The 15,502-nt window shown below is 41.4% G+C and overlaps 1 long non-coding RNA gene across 1 annotated transcript in view; it reads right to left on the bottom strand.

Moving 5' to 3' along the window:
* Positions 1 to 6,000: 6,000 nt before the first annotated feature.
* The window catches only part of LOC144819501 (uncharacterized), a 191,844-nt gene continuing 182,342 nt past the window's right edge, over positions 6,001 to 15,502 (bottom strand). The window contains exons 6-7 of the long non-coding RNA XR_013607412.1: positions 13,006 to 13,111; positions 6,001 to 7,335 (exon numbers count right to left, since the gene is read on the bottom strand). This is a non-coding gene — a long non-coding RNA (uncharacterized LOC144819501). The remainder of the gene's footprint in view (positions 7,336 to 13,005; positions 13,112 to 15,502) is intronic.

Raw genomic sequence — 15,502 nt, 5'->3', positions numbered from 1 at the left:
CTACCTGCCAGACTTCCCCACAAGGAAAGGGCGATCGCCGACGCCCCAATGTATACTGCGGCCCGACGTGGCACGCCTCCACTGTCAAGCCACAGTAACTCCACAGCACTGGTGCCTCCCACTCTGGATCTCAGACGAAGGCCCAGCAAGGCCTCCAGGCCCCGGGGACTGTCCATGCTTCCACGCATCGACCGCCATAGTGTCAAAAGGATGGTGCAATGAAAAGTGCTGCATCACTTTTTTTCCCCAGCGATGTGCCACTTTACATAAATGAGGCCCTCATTTTGCATTTCCTCTTGCTCTGGGACTCTGGCTGGTCACCCTGGCTGTTTGAGTGGTTTGGGTGGGTTGTTGACCTATGCTGAACTTAGTCCTGGCTGCTCCATTCCGCTGTGTTTATTATCTTTTTTCCTTAGAGGTGTATTTGTAAGCTCTTTTTACCCCTAGAGGCTGAAAAGTGACATTGGGCTTACTAACGTGAATGTTTTTGCTGCTAATTGGCCGGCTGTCACTTTTTCAACACTAAGGTGTATTTTTCTATCACCTTGACGCTGATGGCGACAATTTTCAGCATTGGTAAAAAAATTGCCGCTGAGCAACGTCAAAACTGCATTGCAGCAATTCTTGTAAATATATCCCATAGATTTGTAAAAACTAAGCACGAGAATAGTACTCCACTCTCATAAAAAGTAACCATAAAATGGCAACCTCATCAAATTTCCACTCGACCATCATGAGAAAGGCAGCAAAAGAAATCATGTCTTTCATTTAAGGCTACAGTATCTCCACTTGTGAATGGTTAGCATCTGTTAACCTATTACCTACCTTTCAAAACAAGGTTCCTGTTGGCATGTTTTCGTGATTTTTTCATGATCATCACTGAGTAATCGTGAAAAAAAAAATAGTTCAAACCTATATCTAGGTTCATTTTTTTAAGTAAATACTCCACAACAGTTTATTACATAGTCTTGGGTTGGAAATTAAAGCTTGCCATTACTTAAATGGTGTCATCTCTCAACACCCTTTCACCGATAAACCCTTAGCTCAGTGTACCTAGCAACCCAGTGGAACCAGTAGGCCACAAGTTCACAGCACATTCTAGAAGGAACATGCTACTTCTAAATGAGATGCAGCAGGTGTGGCTTACTCCACAAATTAGAACGCATATCCATGTCTGTATTACATTTCTTTTATTTAAACAAGAGCTGTTCGAAATGACCCTTTTTTCATGGTTAGCCCTAAACTTTTTGCTTCTTCCTCCCTTGTTTTTCCTGACCTGTGGTTGTTGGCAATATGACTCTGGGCACTTTATCACTGCTGATCAGTGCTAAAGTGCATAAACTCTCCCTATTGTAAATTGATGTATGGATTAGTGATACCATGATTGGCGTGTTTGGTTTACTTGTCAGACCCTAGTACAGTGCACTGAGTGTCCCCAGGGCTTGTAAATACAAAGGCTACTGGTGGGCTTGCAGCACTGGTTGTGCCACACACAGAAGCAGCCTTGTAAAATGTGTCCAAGGCCTGCCATTGCAGAGCCTGTGTGCAGTCTGGTACTGCCATGTTGACTTGGTAAGTGCACCCACTTGCCAGTCCCTAAACCTTCCCTTTTCCTCATATCAGACACCCCTATGGCAGGCCCAAGGGCAGGGTGCATAATAAGTATAAGGTAGGACTTGCCCTGGAGTGTGTGGCATGTCCTAATAGTGAATTACAGCCATTTTCGTTTTTCACTATTGCAAGGCTACCTGTTCTCCATAGGCCAGAATGGGCAGTTAAATTATTATATTTTATAATCCTAACCGACTCCGGGAACTTGGTAGAAAGTCGAGTTTAGTATGCCTGAACTCAGAATGATAAAATACATCTTTTAGTGAAGTTGCTTTTAACGTTCTGTGTTTGAAAATACCACTTTTAGAAAGTAGGTATTTTCTTGCCTAACTAGCTAAGCCTGCCTCTGCTAGGTTGTGTATTCCTCGTCTGGAGTTTGAGTGACAGGAATGGGGGATTCCAGGAGACAGAATGAGTCCGCCCAGTGGTGAATAGAGAGATCTGCATCTAGATGGGAGGGAGAAGTTGCACCTGGCACCTCAATAGGACTGTGCCTGCCCCCCACAGTGCTGGCTCCACCCCTTGTGGTGCATCTGATGTTTCTGCCCTGCACTGTGAAAGGAGAGAAGGAATCATGTCAACAAAGTGCTCCAGGGCTGTGCTTTCCTCCACAATGCTGGCTCCACCTCCTGTGGGGCTTCTGATGTTTCTACCCTGCACTGTGCAAAGAAAGAAGGAGTCATGTCAACGGAGTGCTTCAGAACTGGTTTGGACTGGGCAAAGGCCCCTCTGCCCTCAGAGAACAAAGGGTTTTGGGGTATAAATATTGGGACCCTGATCCCAAGAAATTAGATCTTCCTGGAATCAAGAAGGAACCTCTGCCAAGGAGAAAGCTGGAAGACTGAAGAAGGACTGTCCTGCTGTGTGCTTGTGGACTGACCTTCAGTTGCTTTGCTGCCTAAGAGAGGGGAAGGACTTTGCTGCGTGCTGTGTCCCCTTGCTTGAAGAGATTTTCAAGGGCCTGAGGAGCGCTGGCCTCCTGTTAAGAAGTCCCAGGAACAAAAGGACTTCCCCCCCAGCTTCCCCCCTGAACTCTGCTGAGAGAGTTCTGCCCTTCCTAGAGTGCTGGATCCAATTCTGGGTCCTCTGGAAGTTGTGCTAGCTATTTGGGGAGCTGGACAAGAAGAAAAGAAGAGCTGCAATTTTCATGCATCGCTCACTTGCGGAGCGCATCGTCGACAGTGCAAGAAAATTTCTTTTGCCGCGAAGATCGTTGCAGCGTCTGTTGCCGCTGCAAGAACATGTGCATCGTTCGCTTGCGGAGCGCATCACTCTGGTGCGGGAAGTTTCCTGTTGCTGCGAGTATCGTCGCAGAGCCTGTCGTTGCTGGGTGAGATTGCAGCACCGCTTGCTTGCAGACCACATCACATCTCTTCGAGTGTCGTCGCAGAGCCATCGCATCGAGGGGCCTTGAGAGGAGAAGATCGACGCTGTGCCACGCTTTGCCACCGCACCTGAGATCGTCGCCCTCCCTAAGATCGTCGCATCATACCTTTGCGAGACGCTTCCTACGAAACCTGCGCACCGGAATCCATACAAGGTATCGCCTCCCTCCCCATACAGACCGGATTCGCCGCAACACACCCGCTGAGTTCAGCGGGGCTGTCGCATCGCCTCCCCAGGGTCTCAGGAGTGACGCATCGCTTGTTTTTCAATGCTGCAGCTTTTCACTTTGGAACTTTTGTCGCAGCTAAAGGTACTTTTGGCTAAATGTGACGCAACTGTGGATTATTTTAACGCAAACCCTAGAACTCTTTTAAAATCATTTTCTTGAACTGTGTATGTTGGATTTTTGTTGTTTTGGTCTTGTGTAGTTTAGATAAAGATAATTTATTTTTCTAAATTGGTGTAGAGTCCATTTATGGTGTTTTCACTGTGTTACTGTGAGTGCTGGTACAAATACTTTACACATTGCCTTTGATAAGCATGTCTGCTTGTGCCAAGCTACCAAGGCGATGAGCAGGGATTATCCTAAGAGTGTATCCCCCTTACCCTGACTAGAAGCAAGGGTCCCTATTTGGACATTGGTACCTAGACTTCATCCAACTCTAACATATGCCAAAGATAGATATGGAAGTGTTCAAATCAATTCTGTCCACAGATTGACAAAGCCAGGAAATTTGTTCATAAAACTGTTTCAGCATTCTTCAGAGACCATCGCATGGGCAGTATCTATAACAAAAATTTGTGTTCTGAAATCCATGGAATTTATAGAAATGATTGAGTTCACTTTGCAGATGAAGGCAACAGGGTGTTTCTAACCAACCTGAAACTCTGTACCTGGTCTTATGTGTGGCAGCCATATACACACAACCAACTCAATGGCTATTGTAAGAGACACCCTAGTACCCGAAATATTGTGAAGTTGTTTTGTTTTTTACAATCTTTCTGCTGACGTAACGATTCCCTCAGATACGTCGCAAAATGGAAATCAAAAGCAGACATTCAATGACCACTAACAAACACATCTGTGAATAATATTTAAAAATATCCATTCTGAACATTGTACTGCACATATTACTATATACATACTGCTTTCAAAGAATGTTTAAACTCATATTTTTGTACTAAGTTTCTTCAAAAAACATCTTTCAGACCTATTTTGCGTTTTCGCTGTTAGGACGTCGCCGTTAACTGCGAAGATCGCGTCTTTTCCATAGAGTGAAAACAGATATATGCACACATATTACAGTATTTTACACACTAGGGGTTTCTTACTGTACACATCAAACTCATGTTTTTCTAGTGTATTTTTTATGAAGATTTGCTTCACCTGTCCCGTTTAATAGTTTTTGAAGTAGATTTTTTAATATACTACAATAATGAAAAGCTGAACCTGTAGGGGGAGTGTAATTTCCATCTACTAAGGTAGTGCGATAAAACCCTGCTATGACTGCTCAGAAAATAAGTTGTCTAACACAATCAGGAGCCAACTAACGATTTTAGTAACCAGATCAGAGAAAAAAGATTAAGATCAAAGAGACTTTATACAGATAATTGTGCTATGAGTCAGAAATTCCAACTTTCCAAAATTTCAAGCTTAAATAATTGCTAAATAAACGTCTTGAGAAACAGCATCTATCATGCCACTAAAATCAAAGTACCATTATAGGTTACGCATCTCAGTTTCTGCCTCTAAGGAGCGCCGTTGGGTCTCCAGATCATGGTTTCTGCTCCCCACTCTCTCAATGCTTGCTTTGTCTAGAAAGTTGCACCCTAAACAACACTGCGTTCTGTGCCTTTCCTTACTGGCAGGTTGCTTGCTAGGGAAGTGCCACTAATGCCCTCGAGGAATGAGGTGCATTATGGAACAGACAAGGCAGGGTAAGCGTGACATCAGAGCTGTATGCTTTAACTTCCGTGACACATTAATTTCTTAAACATCGCTGGGCAAGAATCATTTTAAAGCAACTGCAGGCTTGCTTTTCAGCATCCAAGACATTTAACCAGCCCCTAAAAGCGACAACCAGATTTATACAGCATCACACGATACACAATAGTAACAGAAAGATGACTGATGCCCTCTCCACCTTTCCTGACAGTTCTATAGGTTGGATCTCCAAGAAGGATTCCTTGCGCTTTTCAGATGGAAAAGAGGATACATTTTTCTCAACGAAGGAGTGCAGCCTTGTAAATCTATCATATCCCTTTCTGTTAGCATGAGAGATGGCTTGACAGTGTCTGTTTTCCACCAGTTGACCTTTCAGGTCCATTTTCAGCCTCTGTGCCTCTACAGAGTGATTTGTTCAAATCGCATTTTTAAACTGAAATGGTGGTGAGGTGGATTTCTTTAGTAATTCCACATTACATGAGTAATGCAGAATTAGTAAATTCCTCCAATTCCACTAGCAGGATAAAATATTCTACCTACCCATAGTGTTTTACGGATTCAGGGTTGGGTAAGGGAATTGAGTGTTAAAGGTGTTCTTAGGGTTTAGGAGTTGTTAATGGAATTGGTTGGTATGGGTGTTTTTATTGTTAGGGGTGGGTAATGTATAGAATGGTAAGAGAGTTTCTAGGGTTGCGGGGTGGGAAAGGAAATTGCATTGTTAGGGTATTTTTAGGGTTTAGCGGTGAGTAAGGGTATAGATTGGTAAGGGGGATTATAGAGTTTAGGGATGGGTAAGTGCAAGGGTATAAGGTGGTGAGGATGTTTTTAGGGTTTAGGAGTGGGTAAAGGTATAGGGTGTTAAGGGTGGTTTTAAGGTTTAGGGATGGGAAAGGAAATTGGGTGATATTGTTTTTTAGGATTTAGGGTGGGTAAGGGAATTGAGCTCGCAGTTGAAAAAGAGATGTATATATATATATATATATATACATATATATATATATATATATATATATATATATATATGTATATGTATATATATTCACTGAAAAAACATTAGTTTCAGACATGTTATAGTTAGGAATTAGCAGTTTAAAAACCTTTGAAATTCACTGAAAAGACCATAGGTTTCAGACAAGTTATAGTTAGGAATTAGCATATAAAAAACCTTTGAAATGTAAACATGCATAGCTGGGGGAGAAGCATGCCCCCATAGCCAAGCGCTGTTTCTGCTTGAAAATGTTGCCATCAAACAAGAAAACATTTTTGAAAAGGCACCAATGTATCATCTTCAATAACATCTGATTATGTCGATACATGTCAATATTTCTGCATTTGAGATAATACTCAACAGCCCGGAGCCCATCTTCATGCTTGATGCTCGTATACAGAGCGGAAATGTCAAGAGTTAAAAACAGATCATTTTCAGCCCACTGCGCAGTACTCAATTTGGATAAAAAAATCACTTGAGTCACGTAAATAGGAAGGCAATGTGGTCACATTTTCTTGAAGGTGGTAGTCCACATATCTGGATGTGCATTCAAAAGTGCTATTTCTTGCAGATATAATAGGTCTCCCTGGCATGGGGTCAATGAATTTGCCCACCTTCAGAATCAGATAGAATGTGGGCAAAATAGGTTGTTCCTTGTATAACAACTTGTACTCTTCCTTACATATCATGCCTTCTCTTTGCCATGATAAGAGGTCATTATTATAGTCCCCATTCATTTTGCTCACTGCGGCTGCATTGCTGGGCTCATAATGTCATGGGTTCTTATCCTATTGAAACTTAATTCCATTGTATACATGATGTTCCTTGCAGTATGCATTTAATTGCTTTGAAGATTCTTCATGTAATGTTCAGTAGCCATTAATGTTTTCATACCGCGTGACACGTACAGTTTGTATTCATTTGTAGCTAGCAATGTTTGTTAACAGACATATTCACTTGCAACTAGCAATGATTGTTTAAGTACAGCTTGGTTCACAGTTTGGTTCACGTGAAGAATATTACAGGAGGATTTCTCACCTCTCACGTTTTGAACGGTTTGATGAGTACACGTGAGCAAGTGAGTATACGCCCAAATTGAGACTATAAAAGCCTTGCTTTCACTGGCAGTGACGCTTTGCTTCATTCAGCAGCATCATCACGAGCGTTCCTGTTTGCCAGCTTGGACCCGTCTTGCTCCTTCCCCTCCGCTTTGATCTCCGCTTCCCTCCTGCCTGGATCCCCTTCCTTCGGTCCCTGTTGCCGCTCCCTTTGGTCAGCCCCGGTTCCCGTTTCCCTTGTTCACTTGCCTTTTCCCTTTCCTGATTCTTTCGTCGTTCTTCATTCTCTGAGAGGCATAGGCGGCTGCAGAAGCTCTGACCTTGGTTCCGGTTAGGCTTCCTTCCGACTTCCTGTAAACAAGTAAGAATCTTAGTTACCAATGGACCTGATTACCAAGCAACTTCGGACAAAAGGACAAAATGACAAGCCTTGGTAAAGTCAAATTCTTTTTTTTGTTTTAAAGACTCAAGAACTGGAAACGATTTTCATTTCAAAAGGATCTTTGAAACTTGACATTTATTTCTCAAAGCAAGTCTAATTTCAGTAGTTCTTCTTACAAACTTTAGTAGGAGGAAGACCTAATCTATGTAGAAAATCGTTGTTGTAAATCTCAGCACTGACTTTATCTGTGATACCCAGAACCAGTGTTTTGGAGATTGTTTAAGTAATGTGTATTCCATATATGATTCAGATATAGGAGTACCTACATAAAGCACAGTCGCAAAGCTTCCTAAATTGGAGGAATTTTTGTTTGTTGTTTCTTTTCTCTTTTATATATTTACAGAATCCCTTTTAAGGATAACCATATACACTTGTCAGGTAGGCCAAGTTTGGTGTGTGATGTAATAACACGAAGTAAACCACTAACCATTAACCAATTCTTTTGGGTGTTGTTATTGATTACTGATATCTTTGTGCATTGTTTTTTAAGGCATTAACCCAGAAATAGAGAAGTCTGACAATAGTAGGAGTGTTTGAATGGGCTTCACAGAATTTGGTATGTATTTGTATTTATAACATAGTATCAAGAGAAAAGCAAGGTGTGATTTCAGTTCTTGAAGGTTTATTGTTATTTTGTGAAGGTACAAACATACCCGAAGCTACAAACATACCCGAAGCCCAGAACACTTCAAAGAGAAACCAAAACTGCCATCTCAAGAAGAGACCCAGTGTTGTTTGTCTTGTTTCTCTATCCACTTCCCCTTTCCCTTGCGGATTAGACAGTAGAGCAAGTGCTTTCTTCCTTGCTGACTGGTTAGTTCACAGAGGAGTTGGGAGCGTGCATCACCAAGAAGGAAGCAACAGGAACCTCGTGCGTGAACGCTTGACAGAAAGCGAAGCCACACTCCCTTGTTGCTTTCTTGGTGGTGCAACAAGGTATTGATCCATTCGTTATGGATATTCAACAATTAACACAGATCGTTCAGAAGTTAAATGAGGAAATGGAAGAATTACGTTTAGAAAATTAGTCTCTTAGACAGGAGTTAGATCAAACTAGAACAGGGTTTACTACGTGGCGAGAAACAACTGAACAAAAAAGACCTGTTTTAGCAGCTCTAAAATTTGGAGTCTCAGCCTTTCAGTCTCAGACTTCACCAGGGCATGCTTCTGATCAACCAGTGCAGGTTACAGTAGTAACACCTACCCCTATTCCTTTGGCTAATCCAGAGAGGTTCACGGGAGATAGTAATCGATTCAACACTTTCATGAGTCAATGCCAGTTACACTTTATGTGTAAACCACAGGCTTTTACAACTGACACCTCAAGAGTGGCTTTTATTATTTCCTACCTAGGAGGCGTAGCAGCTAATTGGGCTATGCTCCTGGTAGACAGAAATGACCCCGTAATACATAACCTAACCAATTTTAAGGCAGCCATGTCTAGTCTTTTTGCTAAACATGTTTTTCTACAAGCATCAGATAATGAGCTTTTAAATCTACGTCAAGGCTCTAAGGATTTGATTACGTACGTCACTAACTTTAACTGATTACTTTCTGAAACCCAGTGGCCAGAGGAGAAAAGGGTATCCTAGTTTTATCGAGGCCTTAGAGATGACTTAAAAGATTCGCTAGTGCATATTGTTAATTTACCTGAAGACTTTACAGAATTTCCGGATCTAGTGGTCAAATTAGACCATAGGTTAGGCGAACGAAAAGGTGAAAGAACTAAAGGAGATATTAAGAACTTACATTTTAAAATCGAGCATAAGAACAATGACAATAAGATTGCTCAGGTAGAACCTATGCAAATTGGAGGGGGTCAAAGGTCCTTTGTCACAGGAAGAAAAAGATCGAAGGCGAAAAGGGAATTTGTGCCTGTATTGTGGCAAATCTGGTCATTTTACCAGGGACTGTCCTATTAAACCAGTCAAAAAGAAGGCCTTAGTGATAGTATCAGAATCGTCACAGATATCGGAAAACTAATTTTCTCGGGGAATGGGGAGATCGGTTCCTTGGGAGAAAAGTGTCAGAAGATCTCACAATATGCAACCAGTGTAAACAATCACATACCCAGACATTTCACAGTGAGAGTAATCCTGATCTCAAACCAACAAAGACACAGTATCCTAGTACCTATAGATTCTGGGGCCATGGGCAAGTTTTTTGACCTGGAATTAGCACGGAAATTAAATTTGACTCAAGTACCTAAAAAAGAACCTGAGCCTGTTCTAACTGTTGATGGTTCAGCACTCTCTTCAGGTTTAATACGGTTTCATACTACACCTTTAATATTAGTTACTGATAATGGCCATACTGAATGTACTACATTCGATCTCATTGATACACCAACTTTTGGGGTTATTTTGGGAATCCCATAGCTTGAACTACATAATCCAAGGATTGATTGGATTAAACGTACTGTTACTTTAGATTCATCCTATTGCAAACTTCATTGTTATCATGAGACCAAGGATCCAGTTATGCCTCTATTTTGTGCCATGTCACATTCTGACCATTCTACTATACCCAGAGATTATCAGGATTTTGCCGATGTGTTTGATCCAGTCAAAGCAACTAAGTTACCACCTCACCGGATCTACGACTGTAGAATTGATTTGATTCCAGGAGCTGTGTTGCCTTGCAGTCGTATATACGCTTTAACTGAACCTGAAAATCAATACTTGCGATCCTATTTGGACGAATTGCTAGACATTGGATTTGTTCGTCATTCCACATCTCCAGTCTCATCTCCCCTCTTTTTCGTTGCAAAGAAGTCGGGAGATTTGAGGGCTTGCATCGACTACCGCACGGTTAATAAGGCAACTACTAAAAATCGGTATCCTTTGCCTTTGATCCCGGTGTTACTTAATCAAATCAAAGGATCAAGTATCTACACTAAATTAGATCTACGCGGAGCTTATGACCTAATCCGTATAAAAGAAGGAGATGAGTGGAAAACAGCTTTCCGGACTAAATTCGGCCTATTTGAATATACAGTGAAGCCGTTCGGTCTCTGTAATGCTCCAGCAGCATTTCAATACTTCATTAATGAAGTCTTGCATGACCTGTTAGACATCTGTGTCATTGTATACATCGATGACATTTTAATCTATTCAAAAACTCCAGAGGAACATGTAGAACATGTTCGATCGGTTCTCCAAAAACTCAGGGACAATTCCTTATTCGTGAAATTGGAAAAATGTGTTTTCAACACCTCAAAAGTGGAATTTCTAGGGTATTGGTTATCCCCCGAAGGAATTACAATGGACCCCAAAAAGGTTGAAGCAATTTTGAATTGGCCTGCTCCAACTTCAGTAAAAGAAATACAGCGGATTCTAGGATTCGCAAATTTCTATAGACGTTTCATTTCTAAATTTTCGGAAATAGTTTCGCCTATCAGGCAGCTTTTGTAAAAAGGAAAGAAATTTCACTGGAGCAGTGAAGAAGACTTAGCTTTTCGAACTTTGAAGAAAGCTTTCACTTCAGTACCTATTTTGATACACCCCGATCCGGATAGACCGTTCTTTGTGGAAGCTGACGCTTCACAAACTGCCATTGGTGGTGTTTTGATGCAAAAAGAAGTCAATACTGGACACTTACATCCAATAGCTTTCTTTTCTCAAAAACTTTTGCCCGCAGAACAAAACTATACTATAGCAGAGCGCGAGTTGTTGGCGATTAAAGCGGTGTTCCAGGAATGGAGACATCATCTTCTGGGGCTAAACACACCATCACTATCTTTTCTGACCATAAGAAATTACAGTTCTATTCAACAGTAAAAGCATTTACACCCAGACAAATGCGCTGGCTGCAATTCTTTAACGAGTTCAACTTTGTAATCACCTATCGACCTGGTGTTAAGCAATTGTAGTCAGACACGCTTTCACACTTGGTTTGTGATAAAGATAAAGACCTAAAACAAGAATTGCAGAGTATCATTCCTGCAGAAAGGGTCTGTGCCGAAATATCCACAGACACTTTCTTAACAATCTTGAAAAGACAAACAGAAACCCTGAATCAACAACAATGGCTCTCATTAAAACACACGTCAATTTATAATGTTTTTTTCTTTCATAAGAATAAACTATTTGTTCCAGAAAAAGACTTGAGAGAACAGATTATGAAGTGGAATCATGATTTAGCGACGGCTGTTCATCCAGGAATTAATAAAACTCTTGAATTATGTCAAAGACACTTCTGGTGGGAAAAAATTAATGAAGACATACACGAGTATGTTCGGACTTGTCCAGTATGTGCACGAGAAAAATCATTGCACACTCCTCCTATGGGTTTGTTACAACCGATGGCGATTCCTCCGTTCCCCTGGCATACAATTAGTTTAGACTTTGTTACAGATCTACCTAAGTCCCATGGTTTAACCACTATCTTAGTAGAAGTAGATCTTCTGTCCAAAATGAGTCACTTCATTCCGTTACCCAAACTACCATCTGCAATTGAGTTTAGTAACGTCTTCCTAAATAACATTGTTAAACTTCATGGATTACCACACAAAATTATTTCTGACAGAGGTCCCTAATTCCTTTCTAAATTTTGGAAACAGCTTTGCAATCAGTTAGGAATAGAAATCGCTCTATCATCTGCCTTTCATCCCCAAACTGATGGCCAAACAGAAAAATTGAATCAATACCTAGAACAAAGTTTGCGTTGTTTGTCAACTACTTTGTCTTCCAATTGGGATGAGGCATTGCCCTTAGCAGAGTTCGCTTATAATAATACAGTGCATTCGGCTTTGGGATGTTCACCTTTCTATTTCCTCACGGGTCAACATCCTAGAATATTACCAATAGTTTGTCCAGAAAAACCGCATGACATGCCTGCTGTCTCAGAAAGGTTAAACAATCTGTAAACATTTCAAGAACATGTTAAAAAGAGTTTAGTTAAACACAAGAACAAGATAAAAGAAGCTGCTGTCCTACATAGAATTTCATCTCCACAGTACAAACCAGGAGATTTGATTTGGTTGTCAACATAAAATATCCAGATCGAGGGGCCTAAGAAATCAAAACCTCGATTTATTGGGCCCTTTCCTATAGATAAGATTGTGAATCCAGTATCTGTAAAGGTGATTCTTCCTCAAGACTATCCAAAAACCCGACCTGATATCCCCCCTCCTCCTGTAGTAGTAGGAGATCACATTGAGTATGAGGTTAAAAAGATTTTGGATGCAAAACGTGTACGAGGTCGTCTATATTACCTGATTGATTGGAAGGGGTATGATTCTTCTGAAAGGTCATGGGAGCCAGAGGCTAATGTACATGCACCACGACTAATTCGATCATTTCATGCCCTTAATCCAAATAAACCACGACCTGTAAAACGGCCTTTGGGGGGAGAATTGTCATGGGTTCTTATGCTATTGCAAGTTAATTCCCTTGTATACATGATGTTCCTTGCAGTATGCATTTAATTGCTTTGATGATTCTTTGCCAGCTGGGACCCGTCATGCTTCTTCCCCTCCGCTTTGATCTCCGCTTCCCTCCTGCCTGGATCCCCTTCCTTCGGTCCCTGTTCCCGCTCCCTTTGGTCGGCCCCGTTTCCCGTTTCCCTTGTTCACTTGCCTTTTCCCTTTCCTAATTCTTTTGTCGTTCTTCATTCTCTGAGAAGCATCGGCGGCTGCAGAAGCTCTGACCTTGGTTCCGGTTAGGCTTCCTTCCGACTTCCTGTAAACAAGTAAGAATCTTAGTTACCAAGGGACCTGGTTACCAAGCAACTTCGGACAAAAGGACAAAAAGACAAGCCTTGGTAAAGTCAAATTATTTTTTTTCTTTTAAAGACTCAAGAACTGGAAATTATTTTCATTTCAAAAGGATCTTTGAAACTTGACATTTATTTCTCAAAGCAAGTCTAATTTCAGTAGTTCTTCTTACAAACTTTAGTAGGAGGAAGACCTAATCTATGTAGAAAATCGTTGTTGTAAATCTCAGCACTGACTTTATCTGTGATACCCAGAACCAGTGTTTTGGAGATTGTTTAAGTAATGTGTATTCCATATATGATTCAGATATAGGAGTACCTACATAATGCACAGTCGCAAAGCTTCCTAAATTGGAGGAATTTTTGTTTGTTGTTTCTTTTCTCTATTATATATTTACAGAATCCCTTTTAAGGATAACCATATACACTTGTCAGGTAGGCCAAGTTTGGTGTGTGATATAATAACACAAAGTAAACCACTAACCATTAACCAATTCTTTTGGGTGTTGTTATTGATTACTGATATCTTTGTGCATTGCTTTTTAAGGCATCAACCCAGAAATAGAGAAGTCTGACAATAGTAGGAGTGTTTGAATGGGCTTCACTGAATTTGGTAAGTATTTGTATTTATAACATAGTATCAAGAGAAAAGCAAGGTGTGATTTCAGTTCTTGAAGGTTTATTGTTATTTTGTGAAGGTACAAACATACCCGACGCTACAAACATACCCGAAGCCCAGAACACTTCAAAGAGAAACCGAACCTGCCATCTCAAGAAGAGATCCAGTGTTGTTTGTCTTATTTCTCTATCCACTTCCCCTTTCCCTTGTGGATTAGACAGTAGAGCAAGTGCTTTCTTCCTTGCTGACTGATTAGTTCACAGAGGAGTTGGGAGCGTGCATCACCAAGAAGGAAGCAACAGGAACCTCGTGCGTGAACGCATGACACATAACACTGATCATTGTTAATGTGTTTGAAAGCCTCAGATCTATAAGAAGCTTTATCCCACAGGACAATATTGCCCCCCTTATCTGAATTGTTGATGACCACTAAGTCGTTGTTTTTTAGCTTTATCATCAGTTGGAAATATTCCTTGCTGTTCACTTTGGATTTATTGTTTGATTTACAGGTGTTTTTATACAATGTTTTGAGTTCATCTGTTAATCGTTCATGGAAAATATCCAACATATCCCTGGGCATGTATATATATATATATATATATTACCTACTGGCGGTCGCTAGTAGGTATATATAGTTAGGATTTTTTCTCTATGGGATTTTTGAAAATTCTATGTCTAATAACTTTGGCGTTTGTGGACGGAATTGGCTGAAATTTTCAGGAAAATGGCACATTTTGTTTCTGAGCAGCCCCTGAAAATTTTGGGGGGGTTCGTCAAGGGGGGGCCGAGAAAAAAGGGGGGTCCCAAAACGCGTTTTTCCCATGTTAATTTCCATAGGGCGGTTGGCCTCACTTTTAGCCCGAACGGCTGAATGGATTTGCACGAAACTTGGCAAAATTGTAGGGACTGGTAGCCCGATGTGCCTTTTGTAGGTCTCAATATATGTGCTCCAGTGGATTTTGAGAAATTAACGTTTAAAAAAAGATATATATCTGTAACAGCGGACCTGGCAGCGTCCCAGGACGCGTACTTTTCGCGCAACGGAGCTTTGTGAAGCGAAGCTGATTGGTTCTCCGGCGTCTGTCAACATTCCAAACAGTCCGTAGCGGCCGCCATCTTGTCTCTCGGTAGGATCGAGAGACAAGAGGAGGCCAAAGCGAAGGGGCAAATGACCATAAGGGGGAATAGTAGATCCTCGCTGACCCCCTACGTTTGATGTGGAGGTTTTAAAAGGGCCCCGCGGGGCAAAAAAAAAAAAAATAATAATAATCGAACGGCTGAATGGATTTGCACGAAACTTGGCAAAATTGTAGGGACTGGTAGCCCGATGTGCCTTTGCTAGGTCTCAATATATGTGCTCCAGTGGATTTTGAGAAATTAACGTTCAAAAAAAGATATATATCTGTAACAGCGCTCCGCTTCGCGTACTTTTCGCGTTACGGAGGTTTGCGAAGCTGATTGGTTTTTCGGCGTCTGTAAACATTCCAAACAGTCCGTAGCGGCCGCCATCTTGTCTCTCGGTAGGATCGAGAGACAAGAGGAGGCCAAAGCGAAGGGGCAAATGACCATAAGGGGGCATAGTAGATCGTCCCTGACCCCCTAGGTTTGATGTGGAGGCTTTGAAAGGGTCTCGCAGGGCAAAAAAAAATATACCGTTTTTTTAGTTTTTTTGCGTGGAGTGCGCCCGGTTCGCGAACCGGGAAGTGTTCTGGGGAGCGTACTTTCTTGAAAATTAGTG

Source organism: Lissotriton helveticus, chromosome 2_1 (assembly GCF_964261635.1).
Source record: "Lissotriton helveticus chromosome 2_1, aLisHel1.1, whole genome shotgun sequence".
NCBI classification, from domain to species: domain Eukaryota; kingdom Metazoa; phylum Chordata; class Amphibia; order Caudata; family Salamandridae; genus Lissotriton; species Lissotriton helveticus.
The sequence above is the reverse complement of the archived record's forward strand: the minus strand, read 5'-3'. Positions and strand labels throughout refer to the sequence as shown.